Source organism: Mustela lutreola, chromosome 14 (genome assembly GCF_030435805.1).
Source record: "Mustela lutreola isolate mMusLut2 chromosome 14, mMusLut2.pri, whole genome shotgun sequence".
NCBI classification, from domain to species: domain Eukaryota; kingdom Metazoa; phylum Chordata; class Mammalia; order Carnivora; family Mustelidae; genus Mustela; species Mustela lutreola.
The window spans coordinates 5,381,348-5,404,983 of NC_081303.1; the positions used below are offsets into that span (position 1 = coordinate 5,381,348).

At 40.4% G+C, this 23,636-nt stretch overlaps 1 protein-coding gene across 5 annotated transcripts in view; it reads right to left on the reverse strand.

Moving 5' to 3' along the window:
- Positions 1–23,636, reverse strand: part of POU2F1 (POU class 2 homeobox 1) — a 172,447-nt gene that overhangs the window by 92,691 nt on the left and 56,120 nt on the right. Inside the window, exon 2 of one of the 5 annotated variants that reach the window (XM_059147093.1) lies at positions 19,210–19,323. The exons of the other annotated variants lie outside the window; for them this stretch is intronic. The gene's annotated coding sequence lies outside the window, so the exon portion shown is untranslated. The remainder of the gene's footprint in view (positions 1–19,209; positions 19,324–23,636) is intronic. 5 annotated transcript variants of the gene reach the window in all.

Genomic DNA, 23,636 nt, shown 5'->3' on the forward strand with positions numbered 1-23,636 from the left:
ATGAAATATGCTGTTAGAACTAATGAAATAAGGCCAAATAACAGCTTTCTGTAGCTCATAATTAAAAATACACACAAAATAAATTTAACTAGAAGACTGATTCACACGCCCTTCGTTGTAATTGTTAAATGTTGGTGTTGCTCAGGGTCTGTCCTCAGCCCATTCTCACTATACCAAGGACTGTCAAAGTATTGTCTTGCTGCTACTAGAGGTCCAGAACTGATCCCAAAATGCTAATTATTGATTTAAAAAATTTTTCATTATTGAAGTGTGTAGTTGACATACAGTGTTGTGTTTCAGGCACAGCACAGTGACTGACAATGCCATACACTACACAGTGCTCATCATGAGAAGTGTGGTCGCCACCCGCCACTGGTGACCTTACTATGCTGTTACTGACTGTGATCCTTACTCTGTACTTTTCATCCCCATGATTCGTTTATTTCATCACTGAAGTCTGTACCTCTTAATCCCCTTCACCTATTTTGCTCATCCCCACATCTCCCTCCACTCTGGCACCAATTTGCTTTGTGTATTTTGAATTTGTTTCTGTTTTCCGTTTGTACCTTTGTTTTGTTTTGAAGAGTTCACTTATAAGTGAAATTATAAGGTGTTTGTCTTTCTCTGACTTACTTCACTTAGCATAATACCATCCATGTTGTCACAAAGAGCGAGATCTCTTTTAAAGGCTGAATAATCTGGTGTGTGTGTGTGTGTGTGTGTGTGTAATCACATCTCCATTCATTATGGATAAAGCTGGGACACTTGGGTTACATATTCATCTTGGTCATTGTAAATAATGCTGCAACAAACAAAGAGGTGCATATATCTTTCCTAATTAGTGTTTTCAGTTTCTCTGGGTAAATACCTAGTTGTGGAATTATTGTCTCATACAGTATTTCTGTTTTTAATTTTTTGAGGAACCTCTATACTGCTTTTTACAGCAGCTGCTAATTCCATTCATTCTGAGGTTTCACTCTGGACTACAGTAACAGTACATGCTGATGGCGACCCCAACTCTCCCCATTTGGAAATGGGCAAATGACCTCAGCTCAAGGGAAAGAGGTGAATGATCAATCCCAGCTACTGACTTGTTCAGGAATAGACCGTAATCCAGAACATAACTCAATTCTAGCCAATGAAATCAAGGACAGAGCTCCTGAACCTTTCTGGGACAGTTAGTCTCACTTTTCATAGAAAGTAAGTGGCTACTCCCCATTCTCTAGATTCCAACCAGGAGGAGTACTTCTCTGGCTGCTGCTAGCAGGTGTTTTGCAACCATCAGGGAAAGAACCCGAGGGCAAAGCAACACAGAGAGCCCAGGCTGTTGACCCTGCAGCTCTGGGTCTCTCAATCCTGTGAGCCAAGCCAGTTTCCTTGTGTTGAAGCCAGACTGAGTTTTCATTATCTGAAGTTAAAAGCAACCTACCAATAACATATATTTAAGTTATTTAGAGTTACTCATTTGGTGCTCATTGATTATAATTAGATCAGTTACTGGAGTCTGCTAAGAAATGTAGTTACCACTTATGTTAGAGGCAACTCTGCAAACCTCCTAATGTGCATGCACATACGTAATGTACAAACTCGAATTTCCAAAATCTGGTCTTGTTAATTGTGCCTGGTCAATATTAAGTTATAGGTTTTCAGTCTCAACTTTTCTTTCCTATTTCGTATATCAATTTAGTTATATATTTGCACCAACATTTCTAGCTTATCAGATTTCAAAAGAACAGCCTCCATGACAGAAGTCAGTAACGTTCAAATAGTCCCCATATTTCACAGTAAAGTGCTTTGCGTATAAGGAAGACTCTGTAAGATGAGTTCTGGGTATGATTCCACTTTTATCTGTACTTATAGACACATATATGTACAGATTTACAACAAATGGTTAATTTTTAGCATATGCATCTGTTTTTTGGTTTCAAGAGATACATAGTTTTTGTGAAATTGTTCTATTACTAAACGTTTCTTAAATTATTTTCAATGCATTTGACAATATCAGTTTCATTTTTTTATTTTTAAAAATTTTATTTATTTATTTGACACAGAAAGAGAGATCACATGTAGGCAGAGCAGCAGGCAAAGAGAGATGGGGAAGCAGGCTCCCTGCTGAGCAGAGAGCCCGATGCGGGGCTTGATCCCACAACCCTGAGATCATGACCTGAGCCGAAAGCAGAGGCTTAACCCACTTAGCTACCCAGGTGCCCCAATACTGGTTTTAAATATAAAGATTTGTTATAATACAAGAAAGTTCTGTAATTAAGAGGAAACTAGCAAATACAAAGGAAGATTTTCCAGATAAAAAGCTCAGGTTGCCCCAAAGTAATATAAAACTGGATTTTATTTTTTTTATTTTTTTATTTTTTGCCACCTCTATATTTTGCCCTAGATTAGGGTCCCATTTTACCTAAATGCAAAAAAGCTAACTGGAAGAACTTTCAAAATGCTGTCCTTGCTCGAACTTCATAAGAGCTTGTCAACTCATGACTCAACTGTAGAAGTAAACGAAATTTTTTAGTTGTACTGTTTGTTTTGAGACAAAATAAAGTTATTGTTTTTTAATATGATGGCAGCCACTACAGACCCTTTCTGTGCTACCTATAGTAGAAAGCAGCACCTCCAGAACATACCTGTTAAAGTTCTGACTTATTTCATAGTTGAACCATTCATCAGAAAACTACAACAAAAAATTAACAATGACCCTCAAGGGGTTCAAAGTGGTAGACAGAAAGGGCTTCCGGTCAACGTGGTAGAGAGACAGACCATCCACAACACATTCACATCACACTGGTTATGAGAACATCAACCGGTTCCACAGAACACCATTTAAAAAAAAAGAACATTTTATTAAAATTTTGGCCCCTGAAGTAATGTTCATATGCCACAAAAATGAGGACAGGACTTTCTAAAGCTCTAGATGAAAATCCTAAAGCCATTAACCTAATTGCAGATGATTCGATAACCTTGTATATACTCAGTGCTCCCTCCAGAGAGTAAAGCCAAAATACGTTAGAACTGCTAATAACTTTCAAAGTAGAAAGTCAAGATAGCAATTCCAAACAATGAGGAATGGTTAACAATTATCAGAAAAAGGATCAATAAATGGGGGGCATTTTAGCTAAATTCGATCAAGAACCTATCTCGACTTCGGATTTAGTACATATTATCATTCCTCCCTCTCCTACACAGATTGTTACAAAAGAGACTAAAAAGATAGAAAAACTATAATCTACCCGTAAGAAGGCTCACTAGCTCATTCTCCCCCAGAGGCACCGAGAAGAGGTTATTAAGGTAACGTAAGTGCATTTCCTAACGTGAACTGGAAAGAAAACAAGTAATGACAGTATGCCAGGCAAGCCGGACGTGAGGAGCTCCCGGGCAGCGGCCCTTCTCTGGGGCAGCCGGACTTCAGCCGCCACCACAAAGGAAGAAACCAGAGCACCCGCAGTCACGTCACTCCAATCATCTCCCCCGACTTCACGCTATTTGGGACACAAGATGAGGCTATTAAAATTCTCTCTTCTGGGGTGCCTCAGTCGGTAGAGCGTGTGACTACTGATCTCGGGGTGTGTGCTCGAGCCCCGTGTTGGGTTCCAGAGATTACTTAAAAATAAAAAAATAAAATCTCTATCTTAAACTTGAATATGCTACTAAACAGATTTTCACTTTAGAAAACTTTGTCAACAATATGCTAACATGGTATAAAAGAGAATGCTATGCTTAATTTTAAAAAGAGAAGTACCTAGCACCTCCTCCCACTCTGAGAAAATAAAACTTTAAAAAAATGTACTGTATTGTAGACCAGCCCGTACTTAGAAACCATCAACTATCCAGACATCTTTTCTTTTTTTAAACTATCCAGACAGCTTACCATACTGGCTGGGCCCTTTTTTACAAACACACTACTTGTTTGTACTAAAATAATCTCAATACTAAGAAAAATTAGATAGGCAGATGAAGAGTACAGGCCACTAAAGAAAACAGAAGTGGCAGTTAATCATAACATAGCACACTGTGTACTCATACCCCCACTAAACCTTTTTCAGCGTTTCACTACCATTTAACGAAAAATAGTTTAAGCACCGCTGTCCTGTGTCATTAGATTTAGAATCAAATCTAACATAAAAGGCAACCTTTATCTCTCCTGGCTCTTGCAAATAGCAAAGGATAAAAATCATAGGGTTTTAGAGTAGAGAAAAATGTTAGCAACAATCAATCTAATCCCCTCACTGGACAAACAAGGAAACTGCGAGCAAGACAGCATGATTTACTTCAGAACACATCATGAGTGACAGCACAGCTTCAATTCAGATCCGTTTTCGGATTCTGGGTCCGTATGAGTGTTCTTCACACTGGCTACCCCATCCCCTTCAGAAATGCTTAATTTTTCCAAATATGACAAAGGCACTTTTTAAAAAAGCAGTCAATATCTATCTTTTTAAGGGCGCCTCGGTGGCTCAGTGGGTTAAGCTGCTGCCTTCGGCTCAGGTCATGATCTCAGGGTCCTGGGATCGAGTCCCGCATCGGGCTCTCTGCTCAGCGGGGAGCCTGCTTCCCTCTCTCTCTCTCTGCCTGCCTCTCCGACTACTTCTGATTTCTGTCAAATAAATAAATAAAATCTTTTAAAAAAAAAAATCTATCTTTTTAAGTATGCCGATTATTGGTTAATTATTCTCCAAAGACTACCTCCACAGTAAAGTTCATATATTCATTCATTTGTTTATTCAGGCACTCAAACAATTTTAAGAGATTATTATGTGTAACGCCCTGTACTCTCTCCACGGGACCAGACACTAGACAGGATTCTGACCTTGGAAAGCTTCAGTCTGACAGGCTGAAGAGCTAGAACAGACAGCACAGGACTCAAAGAGTAATAGCTAAAAAAAGTATTTACTTTTTGAAAAAGAGTACAAATATATGTATATTTCAAAATAAAAGAGAAACATAGTTTTCCTGTGATTTTAAGGGTTTCTTATTTATGTAGTATAACTAAATAACTAGATATTTATGAAACTGATTTATTCTAAAGAAAAGAGACTAGATGCTTAAATTCTATAGCATAATTTAACATTTTGGATACTCCCTTTAAAGTTTCTTTCATGTGTAATAAACAATGATCATTTGTTATTCTCTCTTATCTCCCTCTGTAAAAAACTAGATTTATAATTCAACTAAGTTTAGCAAATATTTCAATGTTTTTATATTACAGTGGGGTCACTACCAACTGCCCAAATGAAAACAGACCACATACCAGCAAACAAATCAAACATCTCCAACCAAACGTTACTGAGTTCACCGGCTGAAAACAGAACAGAGTAAAAATTACAGCAGCAACACTTGGGCCAGTAAAAGATATGAACTGAAGTTATGACACTCTAGTGTGATTCTCACACCATTATAAAATCAAAATCTATTTCTACACAATGTAGGGTCATTTTTAACCACCACATTAATATGCTCCCGTAGCACGTGGAAACACCGGCTCATACGGGCCTCACAGCCTTTGCAATTTGTTCCGTCAGCCTAGGAGGCTTCCTGCTCAGGAGGCTTCGTCTCTCTTCCAGGCTCTGATGGCCATCTCCTCAAAGAGTCCTTCCCTCACCATTCAACCCAAAACACATGCCCCTTCCCCCAGTTACTATCATGTCACCCTATTTTGGTCTTTTTATGTACTTCTGATTTATGTACTTCTAATTTAAAAACTCATTTACTTGCCCCACTAGAAGGCAAGCTTCCTGAGCACAGGCACCTTATTAATCTTGTTCACTACAGCAACCTCAGTGCAGGCGAGAACCTGACAGGTGTGCAAAAATACCTGCTCGATAAATAAATGAATGGTGCCCAGAAAGTCCAATAAATGGTGGATGAAGGATATCAACTTAGGTCCACAAAACTCCTTAAAAGAAACTATTTCAGGAGTGCCTGGGTGACTCAGTGGGTTAAGCCTCTGCCTTTGGCTCAGGTCATGGTCTCTGGGTCCTGGGCTCAAGGCCTGCATCAGGCTCTCTGCTCAGTGGGGATCCTGCTTCCCCCCCTCTCTCTGCCTACCTCTCTGTGATCTCTGTCAAATAAATAAAATCTTAAAAAAAAAAAAAACTTTCAAAAATATATAAAAATATGTGCTGAGAGAACTCATCTATTGACTTTGGCCCTCCTAACAAAATCCCACTGAAAGTATACTACTGATAACATAGCTGAATTTCAACAGTTAGAAAAAAATTCTGTCTAGCAAATACTTTTTTTTAGAGTCAGGACCATAAGAGAGAGAGAAGTTTCTGGTTGTGATGTTCTTGGCCAGTTAAAGAGTATCAAGTTCTATTTCATTTATTATTTTAAAATTTGCCCTAGATTAGCATGGGTTCTCAGAAACAATAAATCTAGAACTGTCTTTTAAATAATGAATGTAAAATCTGAGAACATTTTGAGTAGAAATTCAAATCTTCAAATAAAAATCAAGAGTGACATTTAAGATCTTGGTAAACAGGGGGTAAAGTTTGTTGATACCTAATTTAAAATTTGCTCGGCAACCAATAAATAGAAATCTTTCATGAAATTCAGCCATTCTAAATCACATCCAAGAGACTGAATGTGTCTCCTAACTTTGTAAAATAAGACTAACCATGTTGGGAGTCCTGTTGAAATTCCAGCTTCCCTTGAAAAATTCTAAATTAAGAAGTCAGTGTCCCCCTTTGCCACGGAGGAATGAGAGAGCACACTCTCTCAGGAAAGTTGATGGATCAACTATCTGTCAATCCAGCATTTACTCAGTACCAACATCTTAAGACAGGTGTATGGAGGTTACTTAGATTTACCCAAGTGACCAGTATCTGCTTCATTCCCTCTGGAATCTTGGTCTTTCCATCCGAGTTCAATTTCCTTCTTTAAGTATATCATTTTAAAGTTCTTTCAGTGAAGGTATGACAGCACCAAATTCAGTTTTTATTTGTTTAAAATGTCAATTCATCTTTATTTTCAAATAAAAGTTTAGCTGGGTAAAAATTTTAAGGCTGATAGTTATTTTCTCTCAGCATTTTATAATTTCATTGTCTTCAGGGTTCCATTACTGCTACTGAGTACTATGAAATGTGGCTCTGTGTGGGCAATGATCTATTCTTCCTGTCCCCTATTAAAGATTCTTTCTTTGGATTTTCTGAAGTTTCACTATAATATTTCTAGGGACAGAATTTTTATCTATCCTACTTAGGGTTTCATTGTGCTTCCTAAAGCAGAGAATTCATGCCTTTCATCAATTCTAGAGAATTCTCAACCATTATATAGTATTTGAATTGACAATAGCTGAGAACTACTTCTATTCTCTCTGAACTCCAAAATTAGATTCATTTTAAATCTTCTCATCCCGTCCTCCAAATCTCCTACCTTCTCATTCCTGCCTTTCATCCATAACTACTAGTACTACATCTGGTTAATCTCCTGAGCTCTATTATTAATTCACTCTTTAAAAAGTTTGTAGTCCACTATTACCCACTGAGTTTCTAAATTTTTTTCCTTTCTAGAAATTGTTCCTTTGCCAAATCTACCTTGTCATTTTTTACTTTGCTTCTTGCCCGGGTTTTCAACGCCCCTCTTTTATTATTAAAACATTTGTATGTTAATTTGAATGATAATCTGACTAATTCCAATAATCTAAGGTCCATGGAGATGGGGAGAGTCTACTTCTATTGTTGGTTGTTTTGCTGCAACTCTGATGTTGGCTTCTTCCTTCCTGGGTTCTATAATCTGGGGATACAGGCTTTGGAGGAGGAGTCCGAGAAGCCTGGGTTGAAAGTACGTTCCTTCAAAAAGACCATATATTTGCCTCTACCCCACTGAGGCACTTCTACCCCAATATCACTTTTATTTCTTATTCCTGGTTTCCCAGATCACATAGGTGGCATGATTTCAAACTTAGAATTTGTTTCTTAAAAAGAGCTCTGGTATGAATTCTCAGGATGACATCTCCCTAGATCTAAAGTTTAAAAAGACTTCACTGCTATACTTTGCCAGTGGGTGGGTTTTTTCCTCGCCTACCCTTTTGCTACAGAATATAGGTATTCAAGAGTTACAACTTCATGAAGGGATCTCAGCTCCATTTCACCATCCTAAAAAGTCTAGTCTTCAGACATTACAACAGAAGGATCTGGAATGCTCGGGCCAAGGGCCCTCCATTAGCTAGATGATCACACCCTCTCCTATTCACTGGCCCTGGCAAAATCCCCTATATCCTTAATCTTGCAAGAAAACATTAAAGAGCTATATCATGGGCATTTGTAGGAATTTTGCAGAATACTTCAAAATAATCTGGTGTAGTTAACAGAAGTCTGAGAGTTTTAACTGCTTAAAACAAGCAATTTCAATCTTCACAAGCAAACTTTGAGTTTTGTCTGCTCCTCTGTGTTCCCACAGCCCAGAGCACACCCCGTGGTCGCTCTTCCTTTACCCCACCTTGTCATGTGGTGGACCCTCTCCTCCCTGCCTGGATTTCAACAGACATTCTGAGTGTTCAGCAACCCAAGGGAACATAGGAACAATGACAATACCTCAGCAATTCCTACAAGAAAACAGGAATTAGGGGAGTGTTTCTTCAGCTTCACTCTAACTCAGGAGATAAAGATCAGGGGCAGTTGTTCTCTGCAGTTCTTTTGAGAATGAAGGACTACAGAGGTTTTGACAAATGCTCTCAACAGGACAGCAGGAATGGAAACTTACTGGTTGATTCTGGGCCATGTATGACAGTAATCTAGAAAAGAAATGATGGTGGCCTAAGCTCAGATGGTAGCAAAAGGGACTGAGTCTCTATGTGTTTTAGAGGTAAAGCTGGCAGGTGTCTGATCTGATACGAGGGATGAGAAAGGTATTGACTCTGTAAGGCTACAGAGAATGAACTAGAATAAAGAGATGAAAGTAACAAAAAGGGAATATATTTCAAGTTAGTAGTTAAAGGAGAACTATTTAAAAATCAGAACATTCACTTAAAAATGGAATAAATCCGAGTGTATCACTTCCAGTTGAACTTCTCTCTGTACTGCATTCGGTGGGTGCGAGGAGGCCAGGCTGAAGCTGTGCGTCGAGGAGTCTCCTCTCTGGCCAGAACCCGCTCCGGCCCTTCCTCTCACTATCCTTTTACCTTCCCCTAATCTCCTATTACAGGCAACGACTCGGGTTCATGGTTTGCCGTGGCTGCCCTATATCCTTTACCACCGATTCCTGCAGTGAGAAGCCCCCGTAAATACGCCGGACTCAACCCATCTCCCGAGAGCGCGCTCCAGGGCCGGGTCTTTGGCGAAGCCAGACCCTCAGCAGCCTCCAGTCGGAGCTTCTGGAAAACCTGCCAGGAGTCGCGTCTGAAGACGAAAGCGAGCAGCTGGGAAACGAACGCCTGGCAAGGGTACCAGAGAAGGAATTAAGTTCTTACAAGGAAGGCTGGCCTTGAACTCTGACAGCCCCTCTAATTCTAAGGTTTTGTGATTCTATAAAACTTCTAGTAAAATAGTCTTAAGACATACCTGAAGCACTGTTTGGTTTTTAATCCGGTAAATATTTATTATCCACTCTTCATGTACCAGGTACCGTGCTAGGTAGGCTTAAATGTGATCCCATTTAATCCTAATAAAACCCTATGAAGCCTTACTCTCTTCTTTCTTCTACAGATGAGGGAATCGACGCAGACTGCCCTAACACAAATGCTCTCCAAAGTGCCAGAGTCGAGGCACAGACTTGATCTTCCAATTTCAAGCTTCCTGCTCTTACACTAACATCATAGCAAACAACTGATTTACAGTATCATTTCATTTCCACATCTAAGTAAATAAGAAAAAATACACTGAAAGTTTCATAGACAGGAATGAACCCAGCACAGACAGCAAATAGCCACAAGTTCTTCTTTTACACTTGTGAGAGAATCTGTTTCAGCAAAGCAAAACAATTCATCGACTCAGCAGGGTTCAATTCAACAAATATTTATTGTGAAAGGCATTAACAGAATTCTAAAAGAAAAAGTCTAAGAAAAATATTAAAGCAGAGAGTCTATCATCGTTAACTATTAAAGCTCATGGCAGCATGGAGGAAAATTTTATAGCTTAACACTAAAGATTAAACATCAAGTTATTCTCCATTTTTTGTTAAAAAAAAAAAAAAATCTCTTTAAGAGGAAAACATAACCTAATAGTGACATAAAGTCTTTTCCACAAAGCAGTGTTCTAGGGCAAAGTTTTTCCTCCAAATCAGAATACAGAGGTGGGAACTACATATATTAAAATGCATTGATCTTAGTTGCACCAAGAACATCCATTACGCAGGACAGCAGGACCAGCAGTCAGTGCAGTCTACCAGAGAGCCGAAGCACTGGGCTTCCAGCTCTCACTATACTGCTACCTGCCTTTGTGATTTACAGCAACTGACCAACCTGTGAAATACATTTTGGTATTTTCAGGTTAGAAATATGCAAATGGTTGCCAATTAACTTAAAAAAAATAATAATTAATTTGGGCACCTGGGTGGCTCAGTTGGTTAAGGGACTGCCTTCAGCTCCGATCATGATCCCAAGGTCCTGGGATTGAGCCCCACATTGGGCTCCCTGCTCAGTGGGTAGCCTGCTTCTCCCTCTCCCTCTGCCGCTCTGCCTGCTGTGCTCTCGCTCTGTCAAATAAGTAAGTATAAATCTTTTTATAAAAATGTTAAAAATCAATATTTATTATAATTGGATATTACCTTTAAGACATATACTATTTAGAGCAAATAGAAAGTTGAATCATTAAGGAAATAAAAAGGAAAAGAAATTGTTTCAATGCCATAAAAAGAAAATAAGATAGACGGTAAATTGCTTTGGCCAAAGTCCCTAAGAACGGCAAAAATAAATATTAAAGAATCTAGTCTAAATTTACTATGACTCAGCCTTCTCTATTTCTACAAATCTACACAGGCAAAATATATGAAGCCAGTTAAACTTAAAGTCAGTATTTACTATTTGTTTACTAGCATGGATGCGCAGGAATGCCTCATGGAAAACACAACCCCCCCCCCCCCCAACTTCTCATTTTTACAACCCGCAGGAGCCAGCAAATGCTTGTCTTCTTTCACACGTTGAGACCTGGGAATCTGAACAGCACTCCTATATCCAACTTCTCAAACACAACAGAAAAACGCAGGACCTGAAAATGTCCCTACACACGAAGAACAGACAGTCTAAACCCATGTCACCAAATGAGAAAGCAATGACTCTGGACTCTCCGGGGCAGGCGGGGGCAGGCGGTGAGAGAGAGGGAGTCTTCGGGGGGCTCCAAGCCCATGCAGAGCCCAGCGCAGGGCTCAATCTCGTGAGCTCATGACCTGAGCCGAAACCAAGTCAGGCACACAACCCACTGAGCCACCAGGGCGTCCTCCTCCAGTGACTTTCGTATTTTCACAATGTAGCTGCCGTTTCCTCGCACAAATCCCCACAACCCTGATCTGTAGCACCTACTCACTATCTATCCACCCAACCATCCCATGCAAGCGCCACTGCTTCTGGCTCGCCACTGCTTCTGGCTCGGACGTTAGCAATGTTTTCTACAAACAAATGTATCAGAGGTAGTAAGTATCTTAGGCTTTGTGGGCTCCTGCTCTTGGCTCACATACTTTTCCCTCTTTTGGTTGCCCTCCTCCCCACACCACGAATAATCCTTTTAAAATGTAAAAACCATCCTTTTACCTCAAGGGCCTTACAAAAGCAGGCCACAGTCTGGGCTCCACCAACTATCCCTGACTTAGTGGATGCCCCATAAGAATTTTTTAATAAAATTTAAGTTGAGTACAACTTAGTCCCTTCTCTCAAAAAAGCTCACAACTCACTGGAAAAGGGAACATGTTAAACTGGTGATTCGGTGCCAGTAACATCTGCTACGAATGAGGGATGCACAAGATAACAACAAACTAACGCTCCGTCCAGGTTCCCGGGTGCCAGGCACGCTAGGCCACGTGTCCGACACAGGAACTCACTTACCCTCAGAAGAACAAGCCTATAAGGTACGTTCTAGTATTGCTCTCATTTTGCACGAGAAAACTGAATGATACAGATGCTGAGCAAGTTGCCCAAGGAGACGCATCAGCAAAGAGCAGGGCTGTTTTGAGGCTGGACAGTCTGCCTCCGGAGCAAGCCTCGCCTTCAGCGTCTGCAAGGATGCAACACGGACACAGAAGAGATGCGCCCACTGGATGCGAGGTCGAAGCTGCAGCAGGCTTCCTTGAGAGGCAGAAACAAGGGAAGCAAAGAATACTGAGGCAGACAAGATCAGAAAAAGCAGAACATTTCCAACTACTCTCCAGCTGAAAATAAAGGAATAAGTAAAATGTCAAACACAGGAAGGGAAAATTTAGCTGTGACAGGCACAAGCAGCCCAGGAAATGGCCAGTCTACGAGCCAGTCGGAGGGGAGGTGAGCAGGTGTCGGGGGTGAGCGTGGAAAGGTGAGCAAGGACAGGATCATTTCCTGAAGCTGAACCTTGAGCTCAACTTAAAGTCTAAATTTTGTCCTTAAAGCTGTGTGGGTTTTAAGCCTAGCGTGATATAATAATTTTAAAAGCCCCTTTTTTTTTTTTGACAGTTTACTTGGTAGCTCTATGAATGCAGGTTACAGGGACTAAATCTGAAAACTGAACCAACACATGTCCCGAGGCGAGAGTGGAAGCTAGAAGTACGGCAGCAGCTAGGAGAAGGGACAGCAAACAGGCATGAGCAACAGTAAGACGGAAGGTCTGGTAGCGCTGACAGTTAAGTGAAGGAGATGAGCGGAGTAACGACCAGGTTCGAGCTGCAGCCCCGGGCAGGGAGGTGGTGGAGCTACCGAGGAAAGCGAGCCCGCGAGCCCGCGAAGGGAAAACTTGGGAGTGGAGGGAAAGGAGGAGTTTGAATACGGTGAAGTCGACGTGCCCATGGCAGAGTGTTAGCAAGCAGGTGCATCTGCAGTCTGGAATAAAGCGCACCCCTATGTTTACTATAGCATTATTAATACAGCCACCTTGTGGAAGCAACAAAACCCAAGTGTCCATCCACAGATGAATGGATAAAGATGTGATATATACATGTATATGTGTACACACACACAAAATGGAATATCACTCAGCCATAAAAAGAACAAAATCTTGCCGTTTACAACAACGTGGATGGATCTAGAGGGTGCACTGCTAAGTGAAATAGGGCAGTCGCAGAAAGACAAACTCTACATGATTTCACTCACATGTGGAGTAAAAAACACAACAAATGAGAAAAGATAAAAAAGAATACACAACTGATGAATTACTGAACTCCACATCTGAAACTAATGATGTACTGTATATTGGCTGGTTGAATTAAAAAAAAAAAAAAAGACAAAAACACAGACTCTTAGAGAGAGCAAACGGGTGGTTGGGGGTGAACGAGGGGAAGGGGATTAAGAACAGTCCGCTTACCGTGGTGAGCTGAATGATGCGTAGAATTGCTGAATTACTATATTGTACACCTGAAACTAAGGTAACACCATATGTTAACTGTACTGTAATTAAAAAAAAAAAAAAAAAGTATGTAGAACACTTAGCCAGGCATCTGGCATTATGGAAATTTCAGTAACATTAGCTACTTAGTGTTAAAAAGCAAACCAGAGGGGTGCCTGGGTGGCTCAGTGGGTTAAGGCCTCTTCGGCTCAGGTCATAATCCCAGGGTCCTGGGATCAAGCCCCACCCACATGGGGCTCTCTGCTCAGCAGGAAGCCTGCCTCCCCTCTCTCTCTGCCTGCTTCTCTGCCTACTTGTGATCTGTCAAATAAATAAATATTAAAAAAAAAAAGCAAACCAAAAAACCTGAAAACAAGGAAGACGACAGAGCAGGATATGTAAGTTTGAGAGTTAAATTGCAGATAGTATTTGCAGCCAGGAACATACCCAGGGAAAGAGAGTGGCAAGAAGAGAGAAAGGTCTGATTGTGAGTTCTGGACACTAACAATTAGAGATCAGGAAGATTAAGGAAGATCCAAGCAACGGTAACAATCTGAAGCTACAAACTGGCGTTCTTGAGCCTGGTTTTAAGAGTCCTGTCTAAAGACACGTACTGATAAATGGGGTTCTGAACCCGTCGGACTGGAGACTAAATCTTGAACTTCGGCATATGAGCTAGGATAACAAAACCTGTCTTACAAGGCCTTTTCCAGGGATTCCCTGCCATTTGTGGCCAATCTGTTTCTATCGGAGTTTCTGCCCTTGACTCACTGAATCCGTCCTATCAACTCTGGATGTAACTATTACTACACTCATTTTATAGGTGAAAAAAAATGGGTGGGGGTGGACTCAGAAAAGCAAGATAATTTGCTTGATGGCACATAGGAAATGAATGGAAAAGCTGGGATTAGATCCCTGATACGTTTAATCTAAACCTATTGTTATTTTCTTCCATTGGGAGTAAAGTGATCTACTGAAAAAAAAGAGAAAAGGTAACACTGAGAGCAGGGTGGTCAGTTTAAGAATGTGTTTTGTATGCACCATGGCAAATTAGATTAAACTGAGCTAAATCTGTGTTCATATTTGTTTTATGGAGGAAGGGGTGGAGATAAGATTATAAATGTAGGTTTCTATTACCAGGTGGCCATTACTACACTCTTAACCTCAGCACTACTTACATTTTGGCAAGTCTCTGCTAGGGGAGCTATCGTGGGCACTGCAGGATATTACACTGCACGCCCCGCCTCTAACCACTAGATGCCAGTGGTGCCCTTCTGCCCCAGCTCGGGGCAATGCAATAAAAAATGTCTCAATAGTCAAATGTCACCTCAGAGACAAATGTGCCCACGTTTGAGAACACTGATCTAGACCCATCCAAACGGATTTAACATCCTGTTTTCTGTGCTTCCCTTTCCAGCTTTGAACTCTCCTCTTAAACTAATCCTGATTCCTGGAATGCTCTTCCACATTCAGCAGGCCAATCTTTTGTTATTCAAACAACCCTTAAAAACCCCTTTTAATAAATCTCAAGCACCTTAATTATATCCCAGGATTCTAAAAACATGAATATTTACATTCTACTGGAAGGCATTCTCCACTGGATCTGATCTTCAGTTTGCCAGTAAATTTGTTTAAGGACATGCTGATTAATTGTGGGGATGTTTTTTATTTTTCATTTGTCCAGTATCTAGTTCTCCAAATCCTTAAGAAGTTCTAGTGTTTCTCAAATTAACAGCTACCATTTACTGAGCCCTTACTGTGGTTCAGTAACTGTTCTAAATTCTTTGCATACATTATCCTCAAAACAGCCCAGTTGATAGATGAGGCAGCCAAGACACACAGAGGCAGGCTCCGAACCCAAGACTCAAATGCAGATAGTCCGGCTCTAGAACCCTATTTCTCAAATCCTACTCAATCAACCCTGTGTCCCAAATGTTGATAAAACAAAACCAAACTCTGCATTTCTTTATTCCGCCCATTCAAGATTTAAAACCTGTGATCTTACACAATTTCAAGGTTTTATTTGTGTTGTATTTCTTGATTTTTTGTTTTCCCAGCGCAAGAAAAACAGTTAGTGAGACACAGTTCACACAGACGAGCAGTATCCTGTTTGACAAAGGCAACAAAGAACAACGTTTGTGAGCCCAGCACAAGGCCTAGAGCACAGTTGTCCCTCAATAAACAACCGCTTGAATGAAAGCCTACATATCCTACATTTTATAAAAACCCAGATGGAAGTGTTGCAATTATTTTGTCTTTCTGGTCTTTCATTGTCGCTCTTGTGGACCTTCCTTTTTTGCCAAAGCGATGTGTCCAAATCTATATATAACATACGAAGATCATTTTGGTGTAAGAGCAGAAAAATATTTTCTTTTGTTTCCAATAACCTTTCTTTTACTAGTCTTTTGGCTGCAGTACATCAATCTGCTATTTGCAATAATAACAAACAGTAACTTTTCAATTCTCTTTCCCTAGCAACAGCTTGAAAGCCATAATCCTACAAGTGTTAACTAGAATATTTCCCCCCAAACGCATTACTTTTAACTTGCACACCATAGCTCTTTTGCCACTATTCTTCATTCAGACAATCGCAGTCTTGCGCATTCTGCTAACTGGGAGAGCATTCCCAAATACTTTATGTACATTTTAAGTAAGACTAGCCTATAAATGGACCTCTGGAGAACTGTATAACTTACATTTCTTCATCTAAACCAGACCCAAATGAAAACTAAACACTCCACCCTCCTCCTATGGGGATGCAATCTTAAAGCATTTAAGGCACTTAGCTTGGTGGGACAGGGGCAGAGGGACACTAGTTATATGAATGCCTTTGATAATGTGATTTGTATTAGTGTTACCTGGCACTTTAAAAGCCCTTAATAGACATGAGTCCCAAGAGTTCCTACTTTATTACTACAACACTTAACATAGCAGCAAGCACATATGGACACTTAATAAATGCCTCTGGTATGAGGACTGCAGGATATCTAAGAAGCTGGTAATTTAGCCAAATTAATTTCAGGGAAGGGGTTAGAAGAAAGATCACCCTTTGTATGCTTAGCTGGGGCTGAAAAATAAAGAACATGGAAGAACATGCAAAGGAAACCATCTTGATGAAAAGGGAAGGAAAGTCAAAGGTTCACAAAAGCCTAAATTAAAATAATTTCAAAGAAAAGCAAAATCGGTTTGTAATCCACTTTGATTCTCATCTTCAAAAGGGGGGGGGGGCTCATGTAAAAACGTAATGTCAACTATCAACTACCTTTGTAAAGGTAACTATCATAGCACTATTCATACTGTAGAGGCCAAGGGCAGGCTGTCCAAGATGGTGCACCTTGGCACGAACATTATTTTGAGTTAAAAGTAATCCAAACCCAGAGATTCAGGAAAAGCTCTTTACCTGCCCCCTCAAAACTGTCGTTTTACCAGCATGAAAGGTATTAACGAAGATTCCTCTCTGCAATCTGAGCGGGTAGGACAACATCTTTGCTTTCCAAACATCTCCTCAGCTTCCTATTAATGCATTTTCTCCCTGTTGTGCCGGTAGGCCCCTACTCCTCTCCCAAGCTCAAATAAGCCTCATTGTCTTTGTGACCTCATGTCTATGTGGATTCCCCATACATATGCTATTAAGTTTTATTTTCTCCTGTTACTCTGTCTCCTGTCAACTCTTGATTCTTCGTCTAGCTACAAGGACCTGGACAGGCAGGAGAAATTCTTCCTCCCCAACAATACCCTTTAGTGACATTGGCTGATACTGGCACAAAATAAAAGGCTCCAGAAATTGTTTTGTTGAGAGCCTAACAACATGTTCACTAATGGTAAGTGTTCGGAGTTATTTTTCCAAATTCTCTAAATGAACAAACCAGCTATAAAATCTCAAAGACAAAACAAAAGTCAAGCTCAAATATAAAACATCTTTGCTACCCATCATGTCCACTTTTATTTTCGCAAGACCAACAGAGGAAGTTTTTTTACATCACAAATCTGTACTATATTTTTAAATACAAATAATTGTCTTAAGTCAGAATTCTTAGCTTATGCTTCCAATCGTAATTCCGACTAAGCACCACCTTTTTCTCACTCTACACAGTGAAGGGGTTCAGAAAGAGACTCCCCAAAATGTGTCACTTTGACATGTGCATTATCTTAGGCTGAAGATGAAAGGCCCTGAAGGTTCAGGTTTGTTTATTTTTACCTCCCCTGTAACTGCCTCTAAGACTGAGGGGCCTGGTCCAGGAAGAGAGCTATCACTGGGGACAACCACAAAGAACACGGCCGAGGCATGCCGGCTGTCTGCAGGGCTGGCTTGTTCAGCTTCTCCTCGGTGTACCATTCTACCTGATGACAAACATTTGTTTGTCAATCGCTCTCCTCATCTTCCTTCAAAATTGTTTCTTCCTCTGCTTTGAGGCCCCAGACCCCCTAAAGCCCCACTGCCTATTTGGAGCCTCTCTCCTGCTAATCTGTGTGATGTGAATTTAATTAATGTTCAGTCAAAAGAACCTAGAAGGATAGGGGAAAAATTTTTCCTCACCTCCCAAGAAACCTGCTTCCTAAGCCTTCTACTTGATCCCATTCATCACTGCCCAACTCCAACAAATATTGGTTTGTTCCCTTTGGACCATCTATGCTGTAGCTCCTTCCACCAAGAACTGCGTATCCGCCCCCACTCTGAATCACATCTCTTCTCACCTTTTACATATTCCTCAAGCTCTTCTAAGTAATTTACCAAGTATTTCAATAGTTATCTGAGCTGCAAGGGTAGGTCACAGGTTATTCCCTTAACTCTGGTATACACATTCTGTCACGGCTGGGAAGACATCTACGGGAAACAGAAATGGTTCCGCTAAGCCTACATTTGAAAACTTGTAACAGCTCTCAGTCCGCATCTTTGAGCAGTCGTTGGTTGTTTTCTATCTGTAAAACAGGGGATTGAATTTCTTCCTCAAGATTAAACCTTTTTCCCCCCAATTATGTTTGCTAATTCTCGTCCATTAATGACATTTGTTACATACTGCCAACCCCAACCAAATACCTGGGCAGTATTCTACATATAATGTGAAACCATTAGATACTATCAGGCTTACGCAGTAACGGTTAAGAACCATCATGATCAGGGGAAAGAGAAGAACTTGGGGACACAAACCTTATTCCAATAGCATTTGAATACCTTTAACATGCATAGTTATGTACTAATTAAAGAGCATTTATTTAACTTATCAGCCAAGTGAAAAAACAGCTTTCGAGTGAACATTTTATTTACAAAGTGCACTGTTTAAAGAATCACACTCAAACACCCAAATACATAATCATATGAAACAGAGGTCTTGAAAACGAAATCTAAGGTTAAAATTATTTTAAATTCTATTATCACTGAAAGATAAATGAAGGGGAAATAGCCGATTAAAGTCTGCAAAGTATCTGGTATAACATAGGTCTTCAAATGTTTGTTGAATTAAAGCTAAATCCCTAAGTCAGCATATCTTCTCTTAGGAAGCATGTCAGGGCAGGAAAAAATGGGAGTTCCCAGACACCCTGAATAGATTCAAGTCCAGCTCAGAAATCAGCTGATTTTACTAGATCATTAGTTTCTTACTTGTGTTGAAAGATAAACAGTATTATCCTTAACTTTGAGGCCTAAAAAGATTATGCTGTGCCCTAAGATTTCTTGAAAGTAAAATCTATGGACCAGTAATGGATCCCTTAAATCTACAGAAAAGACAAACTTAAGCCATTTAACCACTATTTATTAATCACCTACCAGGTGCCAGGTGTTAGAGACACCGGGAGTTCAGCAATGGATACAAGACATGGTTCCATCCCTCTGGGAATTCCCGGTCTCATCGCAGACATCAATGATAAAGTATGATAAATGCTATAAATGGAAAACATTACATCAAGAAGCAGTTCTCCTATGGAAACTCTCTTTCTGTTAGATCTGGAGAATGAAATGGAATTGACTGGGCAAAAGGGGATGTGGAAGGTCAGAGCGCGGCCCCCGTGAGGCCGTGAACAAAGGCCTGGGTGTCTCAAGTGCCAGGAGGGAGGGGAGGAGGGAGGAGGGAGGAAGAGGCTGGAGAAGCGGCATGTGATGTGTTAGTCTTCAGCCTAAGAGCAGCGGACATCACTCTAAGCGGGAGAATGACGTGACTGGATTTGTATTTTCAAATATCATCCCGGCTTCAGTGTAGAGAATCAGTTAAAGGAAGACTGGGGGCACTGGGGGCACTGGGGGGACCGGCGTTATTCTGCAGGACAGGGGTGCGCTGCTGCTCTTCAGACTGGGGACGCAGAGAAGCTGGACAGAGAATTGGGCAGATCTGGGAATTCCTAAAGAATAGAAAATACACAAACTTTGCTATAATAAGGATTTGGGGAGTGAGGGGGGCTACTGGGAATGACTCCAGAGACTCCAGAGACTCTGACTTGGTGTTAAGAAAACGTTACTGGTGGGAGCGTGGCTTCTCCTCAGCAAGCTGCTCCCAGACAAGAGCTCCCGCCACCCCCGCCTGGCCTCCGCAGTCTGCACGTCGGTGCACTGATTCTACAGGTATCCGAGGGCCGCCTGAGCTCGGCTCACTATTCAGGCGCTGGGGACAGCACAGAGAACATGCCAATACCTGTGCCTGCATGCAACATACATTCCAGTAGGAGAAACCATGACTTTCAAAAAATACGCATAAATATAAATGGTAAGGAGAAAAATTAATTAAAAAGGAAATAAAGCTATTAAATAATGACAATAAATTTCTTGTGTGGTTTAATCAGTCCTTTTTCTTTATCACAGACATAGCAAGGGAAGTCATGAAACTTCTAATAATCTGCAGGGGGGAAAGGACAACCACTGTAAGAATAACAAAATAAAATAAAAATCAAACCACTCCTCTATATATACTCCTTCCAAAAACACTAATTCCTGTTGGGCAAATTGATAATGCTCCTCACCACTACCTTCCTTCCTTCCTTCCTTCCTTGCTGCAAAATGCACAAGGGATTCCAAAAAGGAAAAAGAAAGAACGAACGAGCAAATGAACGAGCGAACACTTCTGGTCTCATCACAGTGCTTCCACCATCTATAATGATCTCATTCATCTGATAAAAGTTAACTTAATCCTGGAATTCAGCAGCAGCAAAGCTGAGGGCTAAAACAGCATGTTCCAAACAAGTATCTCAAAAAGATAAGAAAAAAGGCTGAAAACAAGAAAAGACTGCAAAGGAAAGTGGAAGGAGTGCCAATAGTCTTAGACGGAGATGCTGACATTAATGAAAAGTGACAAGAATTCTTACAAAAACTGATTTGTTAAAAAAAAAAAGTAACTTTACCAAAATTCATGGTTTATATACACAACTGAACTTATTAACAAATAAGAACCAAACTACTTTAACTCCTCAATCTTTCTGATGGAACAGTTGAGTCTACAGAGAGGTAATCCTAATTACCAAACATATTAACTACGTTAGAACTCAGGGCAGTGAGTAAATACTGAAATTTTCTAAAGCAGAGCATACACCAAATACTTACAGCAAACTCTTCGAAAAGCAAAGCCAATCAAACAACATGAATAGGTAACTTAAAATTACATCGGCCTCTTCAATACTGCCACATCTCCTATACACATTTACCAGAAAAGGTATTATTTTAGGCAGTACTTGGAGCTAGAAGGCTAAGAAAAAAAAAATTAGGGAAAGAAATTATCAAAAATAATCAAACTGGGGTGCCTAGGTGGCTCAGGTCATGATCCTAAGGCTCTAGGATCGAGCCCCATGTCGAGCCCCATGTGGGGCTCCCAGCTCAGCAGGGAGTCTGCTTCTCCCACTCTCTCTGCTGCTTCCCCTGCTTGTACACACTCTGTCAAATAAACAAATAAAATCTTAAAAAAGAAATCAAAATAATCAAACTGAGTACTGTGATTAGTTCTATAGCTATATGGATTTTTGACAGCTTCATTCTATATCCAGGCACATTACTATAAAATTCCTTAAACTTTACCTAAAAGTGCTGGGGAAGAAGGGGGTGGTGACTAGAAGACAGAAGCAATGGATTAAATTGCAAAATATTTCCTGCTAGAGATTACAGCTCTAATAAGTGAGTAAAAACATGCATAATAACTTAAAAAGTACTTTTTTAAATCCTGCATAGAGTAATACAATATGAACCAAAAGCAGTAAAAAAGAAAATATCAACCTTGTCATTCTTTAGATATGATTAGGAAAAGAAACCTAGTTCGGTGGGGGGGTCACTTAATTTGCAGCTAGTGGTCATTCAGCATAAATCAGGAGTTTGATCTACACTTACTACCTTTGTTTTTTCACAGAAATTAGTCATAAACAAAGTGCTCATGGTTCAGGCTCAATTATTTAAGAGAAGAAATACAAGGAAATTAAATAACTTCTTTTTAACTATGACTTCTATAATTTGGTTAAACCCAATAATTTATTTCATTATGACATTTCAAAATCCCTAATTCTATTCTCCTGAGCATGTGAAGCTGTTAGGAGGGAGGAAGACAGAAGAATCAGAGAAAATGGACAAGTTCAAACTCTTGTCTGCACTGCTCCCTCCACCCAGGCAAATCAGCAGTAGATCACAGCATGCACGGTCATCCTATCTTTTCCCAGAGAAGCCCAGGAGAGCTCCGGGTTACTTCCCCACAAGGGCCACCTCCTAGCAGGTATAATAGGGAAGCACAGAAGCTACTGGTCCAGAGGATAAGAGAAAGGAAAATGTTTTATCTTATTTTTAACTTTATTATTTTTAAATTTTAATTTTTTAAATAAACTCTACCACGACACTGGGCCCTAAGATCAAGGAGTCACCAGCTTTGCAGACTGAGCTAGCCAGGAACCCCAACAAATCAACTGTTCTAGTGCAATTCTTTAAATGCATTTTAAAAGGCCGGATTTACAAATTTTGGAAGGCCTAATACTCTCAAGAAAGATTCACTGCCCATTTCAATGTAGTTGGCTCAAATGGGGCAAACTTTGGGTACTAATTCTAAGACCTCAAACTTGCACAAACAGCAGCGTGAAGAACAACAGGCCCAAAATAGCAGCACTCAGGCCAAGTCACCAAGTTGAGGCTCAAAACCTAATCTGATTGTTTTCAACCTCCCGCAGAAACGTATTCACAGCTGGTCAGTCAGCAGTTTTCTGACTGGTGATGGTGAGGTAATCTGGCACAAGGGTCCTCTCTATCCCCCAAAGGAAAATGACGTAGTCTAGAGGATAAGACAACCTGCCTCTACCCCTAAGGAAATGTGAGCTTGCCTGGAACAATCCTTTTCTTTCGGGAATAACTTTCTTGCTCCATCCTCCTTCCCAATAAAAACCTTCCATTTTTGTACAACTCCTGAGAGTTCCCCTCTACTTGCTACATGGGATGCAATCTAATTCATGAATCCTTTAATACAGCTAATTAGACTTCTGAATTTCCTTGGCTGAATTTTATTCCGTAACAGCAGTAAATACCTCTCCTGGTGTTCAAACAATGGCATCTCCCATGCTCTCTCAAGAGAGAGCACAACAAAACTCTGGACAGACTGGGGAAGTTCAGACTGAGTTCTCAGTATGGCTTGATCTTCTGAAATCTCAATGAGTAGGAACATATTGAATGAACTTGAATAAGGATACCCCCCCCATAAAAGCATTACAAGCCCCCCCCCCCCCCCCGCCGCCGCAAGGGCTTTTATTTACTATCTTGGCATTCTGCAGAATTAACAAAACTCACTAAAAAGAGCATTGATTCTTGATGAATATGTACGAGAACACAGAAAACAAACACAAATCAAACATACCTAACCCTAGCAAAGAGTCTACACTGTTCACTCTGACATTCTGCAGGCAATCCTTTATTACAGCAAACACGTTCTGGAAAAGGCCAGGAGGCAAACATTTACGTCTTTCCGAGCCAGTCTCTTCACAATTGCTCACCTGGGTCCCTGCAGCACGCGTGGTGCAGCCAAACACACTACACAGCAGACACTAAGCGTGAGGGTATGCTTGTGTCCCAGTGAGACTTTATGGATCCAGAAATGTCCATTTCATATAATTTTCAAGTGTCATGAAGTATTATGCTTTTTATATCTGTCCACTTAAAAATGCAAAAAATGTAAAACTCATTCTTAGCCTGAGGGCCATTTTATGCCATCCCTGTGTTATTTTTAACAATATTTACAGAAAAAAAAAATT